Consider the following 20,040-nt stretch of genomic DNA (forward strand, 5'->3'; position numbering starts at 1 on the left):
ACCTGGGTTTGATCCCTGGGTCAGGAGTATCCCATGGAGAAGGATATGGCAACCTACTCCAGTACTCTTGCCTGGAAAATTCCATGGACAGAGGAGCCTTGTAGGCTACAGTCCATGGGGTTGCAAAGAGTCGGACACAACTGAGCAACTTCACTTCACTTCTGTGACTTCAACATTCAGACCATATTTAAAATTAGAGCCCTCTGCAATGAAGGTGCTCTGCCAAGCCTTTAGCTTCACATATTACGACAGCTTGGTGCTTTTCTGATCTCACTTATCCTGAGAAAGCTGTCAGGGATGGCCCCTGCAGAGACAGCTGACCCAAATTATGGCTTCTTTCAGGGAAGGGAAACCCCTCTAGGACAAACAGGAAGCAATCTTTCTGCATAATGTATTCTCATTGGGAGCAAGTAAATAGTTTACTTTTCAGTTCAAAGCAGTGAATTCAAGGCACATAAGTTAGTTTTGGCTCAATGTGACCTTAAAATCAAGTCAAATGGAATGAGTTTACAATTCAGAGCCTTAAAATTCTATTTGGCTGAACGCTGAGGTTAAAGTGTTGAATTCCATCTCATTTTAGCTATTATTTTTTCTTTAGTCATTTCCAAAGTACTGCTAAGTTTTGGAAATAAAATAAAGAAAGTGCTAAACTGCTTTTCAGACCCATGACCAGGCTTTTGTGGTGCAAAAATAATCCCCTGAGGTGTGGTGTTTAAATGAAAAATAAATTTGAAAGTGTATATATTCAATGAAATAAAATTTCAATCTAGTTCAGATCCAGAGAAATTTAGATTCTTTTTTTTAAACTTGACTTTCCTCTTCCAGTTGTCAAACTTATCTAGTTTTATTACCATTAGTGCAAGTCACTCACTTGTGTCCGACTCTTTGCGACCCCATGGACTATATAGTCCATGGAATTCTCCAGGCCAGAATACTGGAGTGGGTAGCCTTTCCCTTCTCCAGGGCATCTTCCCAACCGAGGGATTGAACTCAGGTCTCCCGCATTGCAGGCAGATTCTTTACCAGCTGAGCCACAAGGGAAGCCCAAGAATACTAGAGTGGGTAGCCTATCCCTTCTCCATGGATCTTCCTGACTCAGGAATTGAACCGGAGTTTCCTGCATTGCAGGAGGATTCTTTACCAACAGTTCGCTGATTAAATAACAGAATTATCCGCCATCATAAAGGAAAGGGATCTTGCCCTTTACCTCATCAATCTAGACCCCTCACACAGTTAATAAGAAGCTGACAATAAAGTGTGTATCTGCTAATTTGGTCCACAGAACTGACACACCCTGAAAAGGGAGGTGGGCTGTTTTACCTTTTTTTTTTTCCCATTAGTATGCACAGAATAAAAGTCTTCACAGAATCAAGATAAATTGTAATCACTTCATCTTGCAATCTATCAATCATGTCATTTACATAGAAGAAACTGATGTGAGTTTGATAAGTTTTGTTCTTATGTTAACTAGAAAACAAAATACCGTTTCTTATTAGAAAGGTCTCAACAAATTACACACAGAATGCAAAATAACAATGAATTTCCTCAGTTTTACCTAGTTGCCTTCCCCTCCAATAGGTAAAACATTGGTGCAGAACATATATGGTGGATGGGTAATTAAGTGAATTAGTGCTTGCTGCTGCTGCTGCTGCTGCTAAGTCACTTCAGTCGTGTCCGACTCTGTGCGACCCCATAGACAGCAGCCCACCAGGCTCCCCCGTCCCTGGGATTCTCCAGGCAAGAACACTGGAGTGGGTTGCCCTTTCCTTCTCCAATGCATGAAAGTGAAAAGTGAAAGTGAAGTCGCTCAGTTGTGTCCGACCCTCAGCGAACCCATGGACTGCAGCCTTCCAGGCTCCTCTGTCCATGGGATTTTCCAGGCAAGAGTACTGGAGTGGGGAATTAGTGCTTAATTCACTAATATCAGTGCAGTTGGAAATCAAAGCCAGTTCTGGGCCACTCCAATGCCAGGACCTGGGAGTCCTGGCTATGGTAGGTGGTGTGGTCTGAGAACCCTTAGGTCTTCCCAAAAGCAAGCCCAATGTGGGGTTATGTCTATAACCAATTCATTAGTGCTGCATCTTTTGATTCATTTTATCAACCCTGGAATAACTAAAAAATAGAAATTAAAAAAAAAACATACATCATGTCACTTTCTGTTAAGATTTTTACATTTGTTCTTTCTATTAAAGTCATCTAAAGCTTTATGGATGGAGGAACCTGGAAGGCTGCATCCATGGGGTCGCTGAGGGTCGGACACAACTGAGCGACTTCACTTTCACTTTTCACTTTCATGCATTGGAGAAGGAAATGGCAACCCACTCCAGTGTTCTTGCCTGGAGAATCCCAGGGATGGGGGAGCCTGGTGGGCTGTCGTCTATGGGGTCGCACAGAGTCAGACACGACTGAAGTGACTTAGCAGCAGCAGCAAAGCTTTACTATATTTCAGCAAATCTAAGATTTATGCTACTTCGTAGATCTGGTATCCCAAAGTTACACTATTCCTACTGATCTACATGATTTCTAAACAGGCATACTGAATTATTCTAAATGCCTTGGTGCCGTACAATGTCCACTAAGAAAAAAAAAAAAAAAAAGCCAGGAACAATAGAGACATTGTAAAAAATAAAACCAAACACTCTTCTCTTCTTTTGTCCTCTTATAAAAACAGCAATTCTCTAGCTCCGAAAAATTAGCATTTTTGAGGTGGAATCCAAAGCAAAAAATCATTCTAATGAAAGGAGGACTACATTGTCGATCCCCATGCGTCTAAGGCAGCTATTCTGATTTCTAACCCAAGAGGGAGTATGAGACACACAGCATCTATTATGTGGTGGCAGTAACTTGGAACTCAGTCACTTCTGTTTTTCCTTTGCTACTCAGTTGGCAGAGGCATATGTGAAAGAGACGAGAGCTGCCCAAGATGGTTTTATATAACCCCAAGGAAGAAAGGAAAAATCTTTGGAATGGCAGGCACACCACAGACCAGGTACTGGGTCTTAGGTGCCCCCTTATGGTTGACAAGCTAATAGAGATGGGGAAAGTGAGGAATGAAGGGGTGAAGAGGGATAGAGGGTTCCAGTCTTGTTTCTTAAATTCATCTTTTCCCTTTCTGTGCTCCAGACATACTGACCTTCTTTTAGTTCCCCAATGAGCGCCAAGTTCCCTTTCTCTTTTTGTTCTTTGTACATGCTGTTCTTCCCTGTGTTTAGAGTGCTTTAATTCATACCATTTGCCTAACTCTTATCCACCCTTCAAAGTTCACCTTTGACATCAACTCAAAGAAGCATTCCCTGACTCCATGTACTACGTATTTTTATGTACTATATGCCATAAGCCATCATCAGTGGCTTGAAATACTTCACTGAAACTGGACCCAATGGTTTTAGCTTTGAAACTTTAAAAACAAATGTTGGTCTCCAGAAAACCATCTAATACAAGCAAACACACTTCTTTTTAATGAGAGCTCTCAGAGAAAATAAAGACAAACTTTGAGACACACACAATTACTCTACATTGAGGTTTTCACTATAACTTCATCCATTATGTTGATCATTTTTCTGTTTTGGCTCTTTTCTCCTTCCATTTATTATACATGTCTATTCTCTAGTAATACCTACTACACCTCAGATATAACAGGCATTCAAGGAAGGCTTATTTAGTTGAGGATGACCAATTTATTAACTCTTTAACATTACTTAAATGTAAACTCAAACTTCAAACTTAAATGTAAACTCAATGAACTACAAAATAAGTAAAGGGCTTAGCTCTAATTTTAAATTATCTTTTATCCTTAACATCCCTTTCCCCCCCTTAACTTTTTGTTTGAAAAATTTCAAATCTGCTTTTGAGTTGAAGTAACGGGGAAGCCTGGTGAGCTGCCGTTTCAGGGGTCGCACAGAGTCAGACACGACTGAGGCGACTTAGCAGCAGCAGCAGCAGCAACAGTATAATGAGCACCTCTATACTTTCAGCTAGAGCTATTCTCCACATAAATCCTTCAGAATTACTTGAACACAATTGCAGATATTCTGACACTTTATCCCCAAATTCTTCAACATATATCAGTAAGAACCATAATATTTTCCTATATAACTACAAAACCAATATCACAACCAAGAAAAGTAACATGGAAAAATATAACTTAATATATAGTTCATATTCAAATTTTCCAAAGATGTCTTTAAAAATTTTTGTTGCTGTTGGACCCAGGATTCAATAAAGGATTACTTACAGCATTTCATTGTCAAGTCTCTGTAATCTCTTTTAAACTAGAATAAATTTATTACCTTTATATTTATCTTTTCTGGATATTCATTATACTGACATTTTCAAAGGGTCCTGGGGTCAGTTACCTCATGATTTTTCAACAAACTGACTAGTCTCATTGTATGTAGTTTCAAGACTAGATTTAAATATTTTGAATCCTTTGAATTTTGCTTTTTTTTTTTTTCACTTGATACTATATCCTAGACTCATTCTAAAGCAGTTCTAAGACATTTTTCCTCATTCACTGTGTCCTCATGTTCAGAGTACTTCAGAGTACCATGAGAGTTTCCAGTTACCATACACTTTGGATTTTATCATTTGGGGACTTTCATATTTTTTCTGTAGTTAAACCAGAGTTTTCCTTATGAAAATCTGCTAAGGAAAAAGAAAACCAATGAACCAGAGTTGTTTAGTTTAATTCAGTAGAGATATGGAGCCTATTTTTGTTTTGACTAGAATACCACATGTGACACTGAGATGCACACTTTGGACAGTTCCCTACACCTTTGCTTCTAGCCTAATAATAATAAATCATGAGAGAGGTAAAGAAATTCTGAAGACACTACCAACCGTGAGTACACTGCTGATATCATCAGCATCTTTTTTAAATTGTGGTAAAATACACATAACACAAAATGTACCTTTTGAACCATTTTTAAAGGCATAGTTTGATGGCACTAAATACATTCACATTGTCCCACAACTATAACCAATATCCACCTCTAGAATTTTTATCATCTTCCCAAATGAAAACCATGTACTAAAGTGACTAAAAGTACAAAAGATTATAATAACTAGAAAAGAATCTACAGATATATTTTTTAGGATTAATGAGTGAAATAATTTGGTTCATTGGCTAAAAGGTCAATATATGAAAGTTAATTTATTTCTGCATTTCATTAACAGTTATATTTTTAAATTTAAAAAGTTTCTGCTTATACAAAAAATCTTCAAATACCTAGCAATAATTCTAACAAAATAAGTGAAAAAAGTCTAAGTACCCAGAAAACTGAAAAACATATACAGAGTGGAGATTTTTTAAAAATTAAATAATTGTGGAGTATATATTAGATTCGTGGGTTGGAATACTGATATTGTAAAGATCGAACCCAGGTCTCCTGCATTGCAGGCAGACGCTTCTACCTCTGAGCCACCAGGGAAGCCCGTAAAGATGCCATGTCTCTGCAAATTGATCCATAAACAATGCAATCTCAGTTTTAAGTCTAAGAGAGTTTTCTTAAAATGATAACCTGATTTTAGAATTTATATGGAAATTCAAAGGGCCAAAAATAATCAGAACAACCACGAACTGGAATACTTACATGACCACATTTCAAGAATCAGGGGGGAGACGGAAGAAGATGGCAGAGGAGTAAGGTGAGGAGATGGCCAGCCTCCCCACAAATACATCAAAAACTCACCAAGATATGGAACAGCTCCCACAAAGCAAGCTCTAGGCAACAGCAGAAGACCCCAGGCCTCCAGGGGGACAGGCTAAGCTCCTTGAAATGAGTTTTTTTTAATTTTGTTTTTGATTTTTTTCAATTGCTTTTCCTATAGTTCCTTACCAGCTGTAGCTATTCCTGAAGATATATAAATCTCTTCCACATACATCTATTTATCTTTGCTTTTCTGTTTTTCCTTCTCTCTCTCTCTTTTTCTACCCTCTTTTCCATCCCCCTCATTTTCATTTTTCCCTCTCTTCTTCTCATTTTTTCTCCCTTTTTCCTTCACTCATTCTTTTTTCACCAAGTAAGTTAAATTGTTGAGCTCTGTTTGCTATATTCCCCAAGAGCCCTCTGCTCACGCTCAGTTTTCCAGATTGAGCATTAGCTAGCTCTGCTTTTAATTGGTTGATATCACTTTTGGTTTCCTTTGTTCACCAAGTCAGTCCCTGTACTTTTTTCTTTAGAATACTTTGGTTGTAACTGTATTTGTGGAAGTGTGTGTATATGTCCCATTATTTCTGTAGTTACCTGCTTGATCTGTTTGATCTCCTCCCACTAGAACACAGGCACAAGTCACCCCTAACAAAAAATCAACACAAACCCCTCAATCAACCTTTCCCTCCAATGGCAAAAACCAAAGGGAAGAGGAATACAACCCTAAAGCCTGGGAAAAGGAGACCTCAAGTGGAGCAAGTTACAAAAACAAAACAAAACAAAAAAGATGATGAAAAGACAGGGAAATACAGCATAAATGAAAAAGCAAGAAACTCACAAGACCAAATAAACAAAGAGGACATAAGCAACCTACCTGAAACAGAAATCAGAGTAATGATAGTAAAGATGCTCTGAAGACTTGAAAATAGAATGGAGAAAATGCAAGAAACATTTACAATTAATAGAATCACCAAGGACATAGAAGAAATAAAGAATAAGCAAACAGAGATGAATAACATAATTACTGAAATTAAAAATACTCTAGAAGGAACCAATAGCAGGATAACTGAAGCAGAGGAATGGATAAGTGAGTTGGAAGATAGAAAGGTGGAAATAACTGCTGAAGAGCAGAATAAAGGGAAAAGAATGAAAAGAATTGAGGATACCATCAGAGACCTTTGGGACAATATTAAATGCAGCAACATTAGAGTTACAGGGGTCCCAGAAGAAGAAGAAAAAAAGAAAGGCACTGAGAACATTTTGAAGAAATTATAGTTGAAAACTTCCCCAACATGGAAAGGAAATAGTCCATCAAGTCCAAAAAGTGCAGAGTCCCTGATAGGATAGACCCAAGGAGAAACACATTGATATTAATATTAAATATTAATCAAGTTAACAGAGATTAATTAAGCACAAAGAAAGAATATTAAAAGCAGCAAGCGAAAAGCAATATGTAACATACAAGGAAAACACATACAATTAACAGTAAATCTTTCTGCAGACCAGAAGGGAATGGCAGGACGTATTTAAAGTTATGAAAAAGAAAAATCTACAACCAAGATTACCATACCCAGCAAAGATCTCATTCAGAATTGATGGAGATATCAAAAGCTTTACAGACAAGCAGAAGTTAAGAGAATTTAGACCTACCAAACCAGCCTTGCAACAAATACCAAAGGGACTTATATAGCCAGTAAACACAGGAGAAAGGAAAGATCTACAAAAACAAAGCCAAAACAATCAAGAAAATGCCAATAGGAACATATGTATCAATAATTATCTAAATTTAAAGGGATTAAATGCACCAACCAAAGATACAGACTGAATGGATAAAAAAAAAAAAAAAGACCCATATATATACTGCCTACAAGAGACACACTTCAGACCTAGAGATACATACAGACTGAGAGTAAAAGGATTGAAAAAGATATTCCATGTGAATGAAAACCAAAAGAAAGCCAGAGTGGCAGTACTTATTTCAGAAAAAATAGACTTAAAAATACAGAATATTATAAGCGACAAAGAAGGACACTACAAAATAATCAAGGGATCAATTCAAGAAGAAGACATAACAACTGTAAATATTTATGCACCCAACATAGGAGCATCTCAATACATAAAGCAAACACTAACAGGCATGAGGAGGGGAAATCGATAGTAATTGACAATAGTAGGGGACTTTAACACCCCACTTACACCAATGGACAGATCATCAAACCAGAGAATCAATAAGGAAACACAAACCTTAAGTGAAACATTAGACCAAATGGACCTAATTGACATCTTTAGGACTTTCCATCCAAATGCAGAAGAATACACTTTCTTCTCAAGTGCACGTGGAACATCTCCAGGTTAGGGCCAGATGACTTCACAGGGAAATTGTATCAAACATTTAAAGAAGAGCTAATGCCTATTCTTCTGAAACTCTTCCAAAAAACTGCAGAGAAATAAACACTTCCAAACTCATCCTACGAGGCTGCAATAACCCTGATGCTAAAACCAGGCAAAGACAATACAGAAAAAGAAAATTACAGGTCAATATCACTGATGAACATAGATGCAAAAATCCTCAACAGAATTCTCACACACAGAATTCAACAATACATTAAAAAGCTCATATACCATGATCAAGTCGGGTTTATTCCAGGGAAGCGAGGATTCTTCAATATATGCAAATTAACCAATGTGATACACCATATTAACAAACTGGAAGGTAAAAATCATATGATTATTTCAATAGATACAGAAAAAACCTTTGACAAAATTCAGCACCCATTTATGATTAAAACTCTTCAAAAAATGGGCATAGAAAAGCTACCTCAACATAGTAAAGGGCATATATGAAAAGCCCACAGCAAACATTATTCTCAATGCTGAAAAACGGAAAGCATTCTCTCTAAGATCAGGAACAAGACAAGGATGTCCACACTCCCCACTATTATTCAATATAGTTTGGAAGTCCTAGCACGACAATTAGAAAATGAAAAGAAATAAAAGGAATCCAGATCAGACAAAAAGAAGTAAAATTCTGTTTACAGATGACATGATACTATACATAGAAAACCCAGAGAAACTATCAGAAAATTACTCCAGCTAATTAGTGAATTCATCAAAGTCACAGGATACAAGGTAAATACATACAAATCACTTGCATTTCTATATACTAAAATGGAAACTCAGAAAGGGAAATTAAGGAATCAATCCCATTCCCCATTGCAACAAAAATGATAAAATATCTAGGGATAAACCTACCTAGGGAGACAAAAGACCTGTATACCAAAAATTTAGATACTAAAGAAAGAAATCAAAGATGACATCAGTCAGTTCGGTGCAGTCGCTCAGTCGTGTCCGATTCTTTGCAACCCCATGAATCACAGCACGCCAGGCCTCCCTGTCCATCACCAACTCCTGGAGTTTACTCAAACTCACATCCATCGAGTTGGTGATGCCATCCAGCCATCTCATCCTCTGTAGTCCCCTTCTCCTCCAGCCCCCAATCCCTCCCAGCATCAGGGTCTTTTCCAATGAGTCAACTCTTCTCATGAGGTCGCCAAAGTATTGGAGTTTCAGCTTCAGCATCAGTCCTTCCAATGAACACCCAGGACTGATCTCCTTTAGGAGGGACTGGTTGGATCTCCTTGCAGTCCAAGGGACTCTCAAGAGTCTTCTCCAACACCACAGTTTAAAAGCATCAATTCTTCGGTGCTCAGCTTCCTTCACAGTCCAACTCTCACGTCCATACATGACCACTGGAAAAAATATAGCCTTCATTAGATGTACCTTTGTTGGCAAAGTAATGTCCCTGTTTTTTAATATGCTATCTAGGTTGGTCATAACTTTCCTTCCAAGGAGTAAGCGTCTTTTAATTTCATGGCTGCAATCACCATCTGCAGTGATTTAGGAGCCCCCAAAAAACAAAGTCTGACACTATTTCCACTGTTTCCACATTTGTTTCCCATGAAGTGATGGGACCAGATGCCATGATTTTAGTTTTCTGAATGTTGAGCTTTAAGCCAACTTTTTCACTCTCCTCTTTCACTTTCATCAAGAAGCTTTTTAGTTCCTCTTCACTTTCTGCCATAAGGGTGGTGTCATCTGCATACCTGAGGTTACTAATATTTCTCCTGGCAATATTGATTTCAGCTTGTGCTTCTTCCAGCCCAGTATTTCTCATGATGTACTCTGCATATAAATTAAATAAACAGGGTGACAATATACAGCCTTGACATACTCCTTTTCCTATTTGGAACCAGTCTGTTGTTCCATGTCCAGTTCTAACTGTTGCTTCCTGACCTGCATATAGGTTTTTCAAGAGGCAGGTCAGGTGGTCTGGTATTCCCATCTCTTTCAGAATTTTCCACAGTTTATTGTGATCCACACAGACAAAGGCTTTGGCATAGTCAATAAAGCAGAAATAGATGTTCTTTTAGAACTCTTGCTTTTTCCATGATCCAGCAGATGTTGACAATTTGATCTCTGCCTCCTCTGCCTTTTCTAAAACCAGCTTGAACATCTGGAAGTTCATGGTTCACGCATAGCTGAAGCCTGGCTTGGAGAATTTTGAGCATTACTTTATTAGTGGGTGAGATGAGTGCAATTGTGCGGTAGTTTGAGCATTCTTTGGCTTTGCCTTTCTTTAGGACTGGAATGAAAACTGAAATTTTCCAGTCCTGTGGCCACTGCTGAGTTTTCCAAATTTGCTGGCATATTGAGTGCAGCACTTTCACAGCATCATCTTTCAGGATTTGAAATAGCTCAACTGGAATTCATCACCTCCACTAGCTTTGTTCATAGTGATGCTTTCTAAGGCCCACTTGACTTCACATTCCAGAATATCTATGAAGACCTACAAGACCTTTTATAACTAACACCCAAAGAAGATGTCATTTTCATTATAGGGGACTGGAATGCAAAAGTATGAAGTCAAGATACCTGGAGTAACAGGCAAATTTGGCCTTGGAGTATGGAATGAAGCAGGGCAAAGGCTAATAGAGTTTTGCCAAGAGAACACACTGGTCATAGCAAACACCCTCTTCCAACAACACAAGAGAAGACTCTACACATGGACATCACCAGATGGTCAACACTGAAATCAGATTGATTATATTCTTTGCAGCCAAAGATGGAGAAGCTCTATACAGTCAGCAAAAACAAGACTGGGAGCTGACTGTGGCTCAGATCATGAACTCCTTATTGCAAAATTCAGAATGAAATTTAAGAAAGTGGGGAAAACCACTAGATCATTCAGGTATGACCTAAATCAAATCCCTTATGATTATACAGTAGAAGTCAGAAATAGATTTAAGGGACTAGATCTGATAGAGTACCTGATGAAATATGGATGGAGGTTTGTGACATTGTACAGGAGACAGGGATCAAGACCATGCCCATGGAAAAGAAATGCAAAAAAGCAAAATGATTGTCTGAGGAGGTTTTAAAATAGGTATGAAAAGAAGAGAAGTGAAAATCAAAGGAGAAAAGGAAAGATACAAGCATCTGAATGCAGAGTTCCAAAGAATAGCAAGGAGAGATAAGAAAGCCTTCCTCAGCGATCAATGGAAAGAAATAGAGGCAAAGAACAGAATGGGAAAGATAGAGATCTTTTCAAGAAAATTAAAGATACCAAGGGAACATTTCATGCAAAGATGGGCACGATAAAGGACAGAAATGTATGGACCTAACAAAAGCAGAAGATATTAAGAAGAGGTGGCAAGAATACACAGAAGAACTGTACAAAAAGATGACATAAGTAGATGGAAACATATTCCATGATTCAGGGTTCAGTTCAGTCTCTCAGTCGTGTCCAACTCTTTGTGACCCCATGAATCGCAGCATGCCACTGGGAGCTAAACTCCAGTGGACTACCCACATGTATAGGTGGAAATAAAACCACAATTGAAAACCAGGGGCAGTGTGGCTAAGGAAGAAGACTTAAAACCTTCCCATCAGCTGTACAAGTTGCAGGTTAAATCCACATGATCAAATAAGCAGACTCTGTGTCTATGGAATATATAAAAGGCCATTGAGAGCTTCCACAAAAGAAAATGCACTAGCTCTGATAGTTGTGGACACTGGAGGCAAGAACACATAGGAGTAGAACCAGATTAGAATCTGAGCTGCCCCCACTGTGGGTCCAGAGATCAGTACAGTGTTGGAGGGCATTCTAGGGAGGTAAGGTGGACTGTGATTCCCAGCACGGGAAAGGACTCTGACAGCAGTGACTCAAGAAAAACATTTATTATTCTTATTTTTTGACTTATTTTGTGATTCTTTTGTATTTTCCTTCTCCCCCCACCCCCGCCGCCCCCGTTGTAGTTGTCAATTTTATTGGCACTAAGAAATCCAATTAATGTTTTGAGGTTTTTTTTTCTTTCTTCTTTTTCCTTAGTCACATTTTACATTGTTGTCATAAACATCTGCCATTAGGCTTTTGCAGTTCTGTGGAGTTTTCCTCTTTTTTTATTTTTATTTTCCCTTCTTTTAATTTTAATTTTTAAAACCTACTATTATTTTTCTACATTTATTCCTTTCTTTGCTTTTCCTACTGTCCTTTTCCCCTTCCACTTAATTTTTAATGTATATAAATCTTCTTTTTCTCCCTCTATTTAACTTTGCATATCTATTCTTTCTTTCTTTTCTTTCATTCCTTTCCTCTCAACATATTTGTTAGTTTTGTTTTCATTGCTTTATTCCTCACTTGGCACCTTGCTTTAGTTTTGTTTTCCAGTTCGTGCTTAAGTTAGTTTTGTTCTTAACTGGGAAATATAATTTTTTACTTCCCTTGTTTGCTGAATCAATCTACTGTACTTTATTTTTGTTGGACTGTTTTCACTTTGGTCATGGGTGTATATGTATTTGTGTATACTCCATTATTTTAATTATTATTTCTCTGATTTTGTAACTGCCATTTGTCTGGGGTTCATCTTTGGTTTCTCACTTTTAGATATTTGCTTTACTCTCTCTAATGTCATAACAAACCACTTGTGAAATCTTCGTTCCTGACCAGAGATCAAACCCTGAGCCTTTGGAGTGGGAGCACTAACTCGAAGACCCTAGATACCAGAGAACTAAACCTAAGGAGTATCAAACACTGAGAACTCACACAAAGGAAACCACTTGAATACAAGACCTGGCATCACCCCACCACCAGTAGCACCCTGTGCAGGACACCTCATCTAAACAACAAACAAAACAAAAATACAAACCCAATCATCAGCAGTCAGGAGTACCACCTCACTCAGCCTTGCCCATTAGAAGAAAAACAAACACTCAGCACAAATCTCACCCTAAACGAACCTCACACAAACCACTGGACCAACCTTAAAAGGGCAGAAACCAAAAGGAAGAAAGAATTCCATCTTCTTCAAGGAAAGAATTCAACTTTTCTTGAAGCCTGAGAAAAGGAGACCTCAAACACAATAACTTTTAAAAAAAAAATGAAAAGGCAGAGAAATACTGCACAAATAAAGGAACAAACTAGAAACACAGAGGTCCAAATAAATGAAGAAGAAATAAGAAAATTACCTGAAAAAGAATTCAGAATAATGATAGTAAACATGATCAAAAACCTTGAAAACAAAATGGAGAAAATGTAAGAATCAATTAACAAAGACCTAGAAGAATTAAAGAATAAGCATACAGAGACAAACAACACAATTACCGAAATGAAAAATACTCCAAAAGAAATCAATAGCAGAATATCTGAAGCAGAAAAATGAATCAGCGAGCTGGCAGAGAATTCAGTACCACCAAATCAGCTTTACAACAATTGTTAAATGGACTTACATAGTCAGGAAATACAACAGAAAAAAAAAGATCTACAAAATCAACCCAAAACATTAGAAAATGGCAACAGGAACATATATATCAATAATTACTTTAAATGTAAATGGATTAAATGCTCCAATCAAAAGACACAGACTGGTTGAATGGATACAAAAACAAGACCCATGTATATACTGTCTACAAGAAATCCACTTCAGGCCTAAAGACACATATAGACTGAAACTGAGAGGATGGAAAAATATATTCCATGCAAATGGGAAGCAATCCTCATATCAGACAAAATGAGGAGTAGCAATCCTTATATCAGACAAAATAGACCTTAAAATAAAGAAGATTACAAGGGATAAGGAAGGGCTTTACATAATCATCAAGGGATCAATCCAAGAGGAAGATATAACAACTGTTAATATCTATGCACCCAACATAGGAGCACCTCAATACATAAAATAAACACTAACAGACATAAAGGGAGAAATTGACAGTAACAGAATAGTAGTAGAAGACTTTAACACCCCACTCACACCAATGGACAGAACATCAAAACAGAAAATTAATAAGGAAAAAAGTCTTAAATGATACATTAGATGAGATGGATCTCATCGATATCTTCAGGACATTCCATACAAATACAGAAGAATCACCTTCTTCTCAATTGCACATGGAACATTCTCCAGGATAGACCACATCTTGGGTCAGAAATCAAACCTCAGTAAGTTTAAGAAAATTGAAATTGTATCAAGCATCTTCTCAGACCAAAATGCTATAAGACTAGACATCAGTTACAGGGAAAAAAAAAAAAAAAAACTGTGAGAAACAAAAACACATGGAGATTAAACAACATGTTTCTAAATAACCAACAGATTACTGAAGAAATCAAAAGGGCAATCAAAAAATTTCTAGAACCAAGTAACAATGAAAACATGACAACTCAAACCCTGTGGGATGCAGCAAAAGCAGCTCTAAGATGAAAGTTTATAGCAATACAATCCTACCCCAAGAAACAAGGAAAACATCAAATAGACAACCTAACATTACACCTAAAGTAACCGGAAAAAGAAGAAAAAAAAAAAAAATTAATGGAAGGAAAGAAATCATAAAGAAACAACCAGAAATAAATGAAAAAGAAATGAAAGAAATAGTAAAGATTAATAAAACTAAAAGCTGGTTCTTTGAAAAGATAAACAAAATTGACAAAGCCTTAGCCAAACTCATCAAGAAAAAAAGAGAGAAGAATCAAATCAACAAAATTAGAAATGAAAAAGGAGAGGTTACAACAGATAATGCAGAAATTCAAAGGATTATAAAAGACTATAATGAACAACTACATGGCAATAAACTCAATAACCTGGAAGAAATGGACAGATTCTTAGAAAAGTTCGATCTTCCAAGACTGAATCAGGAAGAAATAGAAATTACGAACAATCTAATTACAAGCACTGAAATTTAAGCTGTGATCAAAAATCTCCCCCAAAAACAAAAGACCAGGACCAGAAGGCTTCACAGGAGAATTCTATCAAACACTTAGAGAAGAGCTAATGCCTATCCTTCTAAAACTTCATAAAATTGCAGAGGAAGAAGCATTTCCAAATTCATTCTATGATGGCACCATCACCCTTATAACAAATCCAGACAAAGACAACATACAAAAAGAAAACTACAGGCCAATATCACTGATGAACATAGCTGCAAAATTACTCAATAAAATCTTAGCAAATAGAATTCAGCAACACATCAAAAAGCTCATTCGCCATTATCAAGTGGGGTTTATTCAAGGGATGCAAGAATTCTTCACTATGAAATCAACCAATGTGATACACCACGTTAACAAATTGAGAGGTAAAACCCATATGATCATCTCAATAGATGCAGAAAAAGCCTTTGACAAAATTCAACACCCATTTATGATGAAAACTCTTCAAAAATGAGCATAGAAGTAACCTACCTCAACTTAGTAAAGGCCATATATGATAAAGTGAAAGAAAGTGAAAGTGAAGTCGCTCAGTTGTGTCCGGCTCTTTGCGACCCCATGGACTGTAGCCTACCAGATTCCACCACCCATGGGATTTTCCAGGCAAGAATACTGGAGTGGGTTGCCATTTCCTTCTCCAGAAGATCTTCCTGACCCAGGGATTGAACCCGGGTCTCCTGCATTGTAGGCAGATGCTTTACTGTCTCAGCTACCAGGGAAGTCATAGCATATATGATAAGCCCATAGCAAACATCATTCTCAATGGTGAAAAACTGAAAACATTCCCCCTAAGATCAGGAACAAGACAAGGGTATCCACTTTCACCACTATTATTCAACATAGTTCTGGAAGTCCTAGCTACAGAAATCAGAGAAGAAAAAGAAATAAAAGGAATCCAGATCAAAAAGAAGAAGTAAAGCTCTCACTGCTTGCAGATGACATGATACTGTGCACAGAAAACCCTAAACATAGCATCAGAAAATTACTAGAGCTAATCAGCCAATTTAGCAAAGTTGCAGGATACAAAATCAATACACAGGAATCACTTGCATTTCTATATACTAACAATGAAGAATCAGAAAGAGCAATTAATGAATCAGTTGCATTCATCATTGCAACAAAAGAATTAAATATCTAGGAATAAACTTAACTAAGGAGACAAAAGACTTGTACACAGAAAATTATAAGACTCTAATGAAAAAAATCAAAGATGACATAAACAGATGGAGAGATATTCCATGTTCCTGGCTAAGAGGAATCAATATTGTGAAATGACTATACTACCAAATGCAGTCCACAGATTCAATGTGATCCCTATCAAATTACCAATGGCATTTTTTTCACAGAACTAGAACAAAAAGTTTCACAATTTATATGGAAACACAAAACACCCTGAATAGCCAAAGCCATCTTTAAAAAGAAAAATGAAGCTGGAGGAATCAGGCTTCCTGACTTCAGGTTATACTACAAAGGTACAGTCATCAACAGTATGGTGCTGGTACAAAAACAGAAATATAGACCAATGGAACAAGATAGAAAGCCCAGAAATAAACCCATGCACTTATGGGTACCTTATTTTTGACAAAGGAGGCAAGAATATACAATGGGACAAAGACAGCCTCTTCAATAAATGGTGCTGGGAAAACTGAACAGCTAATGTAAAAGAATGAAATTAGAATATTTCGTAACACCATACACAAAGACAAACTAAAAATGGATTAAAGACCTAACTTTAAGACCAGAAACTATGAAACTCTTAGAGGAAAACATAGGCAGAACACTTGATGACATGAATCAAAGCAAGATCCTCTATGACCCACCTCCTAGAGTAACGGAAATAAAAACAAAAGTAAACAAGTAGGACCTGATTAAACTTAAATGCTCTTGCACAGCAAAGGAAACTATAAACAAGGTAAAAAGACAACCCTCAGAATGGGAGAAAATAATAGCAAATGAAACAACTGACAAAGGATTAATTTCCACCATATACAAACAGCTCATACAGCTCAATACCAGAAAAACAAACAACCCAATCAAAAAGTGGGCAAACAGACATTTCTCCAAAGAAGACATACAGATGGGTAACAAACACATGAAAATATGCTCAACATCATTCATTATTTACAAGAAATGTAAATCAAAGCTACGTTGAGATATCACCTCACATCGGTCAGTATGGCCCTCATCAAAAAGTCTAGAAACAATAATGCTGGAAAGGGTGTGGAGAAAAGGGAACACTCTTGCACTGTTGGTAGGAATGTAAATTTATGCAGCCACTATGGAAGACAGTATGGAGATTCCTTAAAAAACTAGGAATAAAACCACCATATGACCCACCAATCCCACTCTTTGGCGTATACCCTGAGGAAACCAAAATTGAAAAAAAAATACATGTACTCCAATGTTCACTGCAACACTATTTACAATAGTTAGAACATGGAAGCATTGACCTACTTGTCCATTGACAAATGAGTGGATAAAGAAGCTGTGGTACATATATATACAATGGAATACTACTCAGCCATAAAAAGGAACACATTTGAGTCAGTTCTGATGAGGTAGATGAATCTAGAGCCTATTAGACAGAGTGAAGAGAGTTAGAGAAATACAAATATTGTATACTGATGCACATATATAGAATCTAAAAAGATGGTCCTGATGAATTTATTTTCAGGGCAGCAATGGAGAAACTGACATAGAGAACAGACCTATGGACATAGAGGTAGAGGAGGAGGGAGAAGGTGAGATGCATGGAGAGAGTAACATGGGTAATTTGCAATACCATATGTAATATAGATAGCCAATGGGAATTTGCTGTGTAACTCAGGGAACTCCAAAAAGGGCTCTGTGACAGGCTGAAGGGTGGGATGGGGAGGGGTATGGGAGGGAGGTTAGGGAGAGAGGGGACATGGGTTATACCTATGGCTGATTCTTGTTGACATATGACAGAAAACCACAAAATTCTGTAAAGCAATTATCCTTCAATTCAAAGAGTTTAAAAAAAGAATCAGGAAAAGCTATAACTGTGTGTTGGTACAAAGACAGGTAAATAGAACAATGTAACAGAATAGAAGGGCAGAAACAGATCCTTTCATCTATGGACACTAGACTTATGACTAAGATTTCACTGTAGAATTTCAGAAAAAGGATAACATTTTAAAGAAATGGAACCAAAGTAGCAGATATTTATATGGAAAAAAATATATTTTGACTCCTACTCCTACCTCACATTGATACACAAAAGTTAATTTCAAGTAGACTGTAAATCTAAATATTAAAGGTAAAACAATAAAGCTTCCAGATCAAAATATTATGCAATATTTCTATAAACTTGGGATAGGCAAGTATATTTTAAATAGGGCAAAAGACAGTAACCAAAACAGAATAGATTGATAAACTGGATAACATTACAATTTTTTGGCTCAATTAGACAGTTTAATGAAAGTGAAAAAAAAAGCCACAAAATAAACAAAAATAGGTTTAAATCTATTCAACCTCATTATTCATCAGGAAAATGAAAATCAAAACTACAATAAGGTAAAAACATCTACTCACTAACCTGGGTAAAACTAAAATAACTGCCAAGACTAACTGTTGGTGAAGAAATTGATCAAGTAGAATTCTCACGCATGTTAGTGAGATTATAGGATAGCAAAACTTAGAAACACTGTTTAGCAGTATTCATTAAACTTGAAAATATTCATATGCTATAACACAGTAATTATACTCCTAATATATGCCCAACAAAAAGTCTGTATGTACATACTCAAAGACAAGCAAAAGAAGACTTAAAATATTCACATTAGCCACATTTCTCTCACAAAGAGAAAAAATGCTCATCAGGATTGGATTAAAGACATTGCAAGACCAAGAGGAAAGAGTGTCAAGGTGAGAATCAACACCTCCATCATGACCTCTCTCCACTTAATCCAGACTGAAACAGAATCAGTCCATGGACACCTATGAACCTGAAGCTCTGATGCTCATTTCAGCTCAGAGGTGGCAGGAAAAACCCAGGAGGGAGGCCCTTCTTCCAGGGAGGAGGGAAATTTTGAAAATCTACAAGGTAGTGCCTTTTTCAGGACCTCTCCTCACCTCCCTGGCAGTAGGATGTTCCTGGGACAATTTCAACTTCACTCTGCTTGAGAGACTGGACTCTGAAAAATCTCAACATTATCCAGAAGACTATTAGGGATATTTTTGACATCCTTTCTGGTGAAACAGATGTGGACCACTCAGTGTGTGTGGACTGTATTATCTTTTAAAGCTATAGGACATTCAACTCACCATCACAGAATCTGAGATTCAGAACTACAAGCGCTGTTTGGAAACCAGGGAATGGACAAGTGAAGATGAGAGGGAGATGCTGCAGGAGAAGCTGAAGAGCGTGGAGCTGGAGGAAGCAAGGCTGTTCCAGAAGGTGGAGAAGGTGGAGAAAAACCAAGAGTAGCAGCAGATCTTGAGGCAGCCCAGGAAGAGACTGAGATCCTGGACCAGCAGGAAAAGCAATACCAGAAGGACTACAGTAAATTGAAAATGGCAACAACTAGAACTACACAACGAGCTGAGAAGTGTGGAGAAGCAGCTATGATATGCCCAGATTCAGTGAAACCAGCTGGAGAAAACTAACGTTTTTAACACCACATCTGAGATCTGGCATGACGGCCCCTTAACCACCATCTATAAGTTCAGGTTGGGCTACTTCCCCACTGTTCCTGTGTGCTGGAATGCAGCCTGGAGACAGGTAGCTCTGCTGCTCTTTGCCCTGCTGGTTTGATTTCCTTGCAGTCCAAGGGACTCTCAAGAGTCTTCTCCAACATCACAGTTCAAAAGCATCAATTCTTTGGTGCTCAGCTTTCTTTATGGTCCAACTCTCACATCCATACGTGACTACTGGAAAAACCATAGCATTGACTATATGGACATTTGTTGGCAAAGTAATGTCTCTACTTTTTAATATTCTGTCTAGGTTTGTCATAGCTTCTCTTCCAAGGACAAAGCACCTTTTGATTTCATGGCTGAAGTCACCATCTGCAGTGATTTTGGAGTCCAAGAAAATAAAGACTGTCACTATTTCCATCTATTTTCCATGAAGTGATAGGACCAGATGCCATGATCTTAGTTTTCCGAATGTTG

At 37.5% G+C, this 20,040-nt stretch overlaps 1 protein-coding gene and 1 pseudogene across 6 annotated transcripts in view; one reads left to right on the plus strand and one right to left on the minus strand.

Annotated features, from left to right (window-relative positions):
* Positions 1-19,780, plus strand: part of LOC107132692 (beclin-1-like) — a 50,516-nt pseudogene extending 30,736 nt beyond the window's left edge.
* TRPM3 (transient receptor potential cation channel subfamily M member 3) overlaps positions 1-20,040 on the minus strand; it is a 607,343-nt gene that overhangs the window by 479,743 nt on the left and 107,560 nt on the right. The window lies entirely within an intron of this gene.

This window comes from Bos taurus, chromosome 8 (assembly GCF_002263795.3).
Source record: "Bos taurus isolate L1 Dominette 01449 registration number 42190680 breed Hereford chromosome 8, ARS-UCD2.0, whole genome shotgun sequence".
Taxonomy (NCBI): domain Eukaryota; kingdom Metazoa; phylum Chordata; class Mammalia; order Artiodactyla; family Bovidae; genus Bos; species Bos taurus.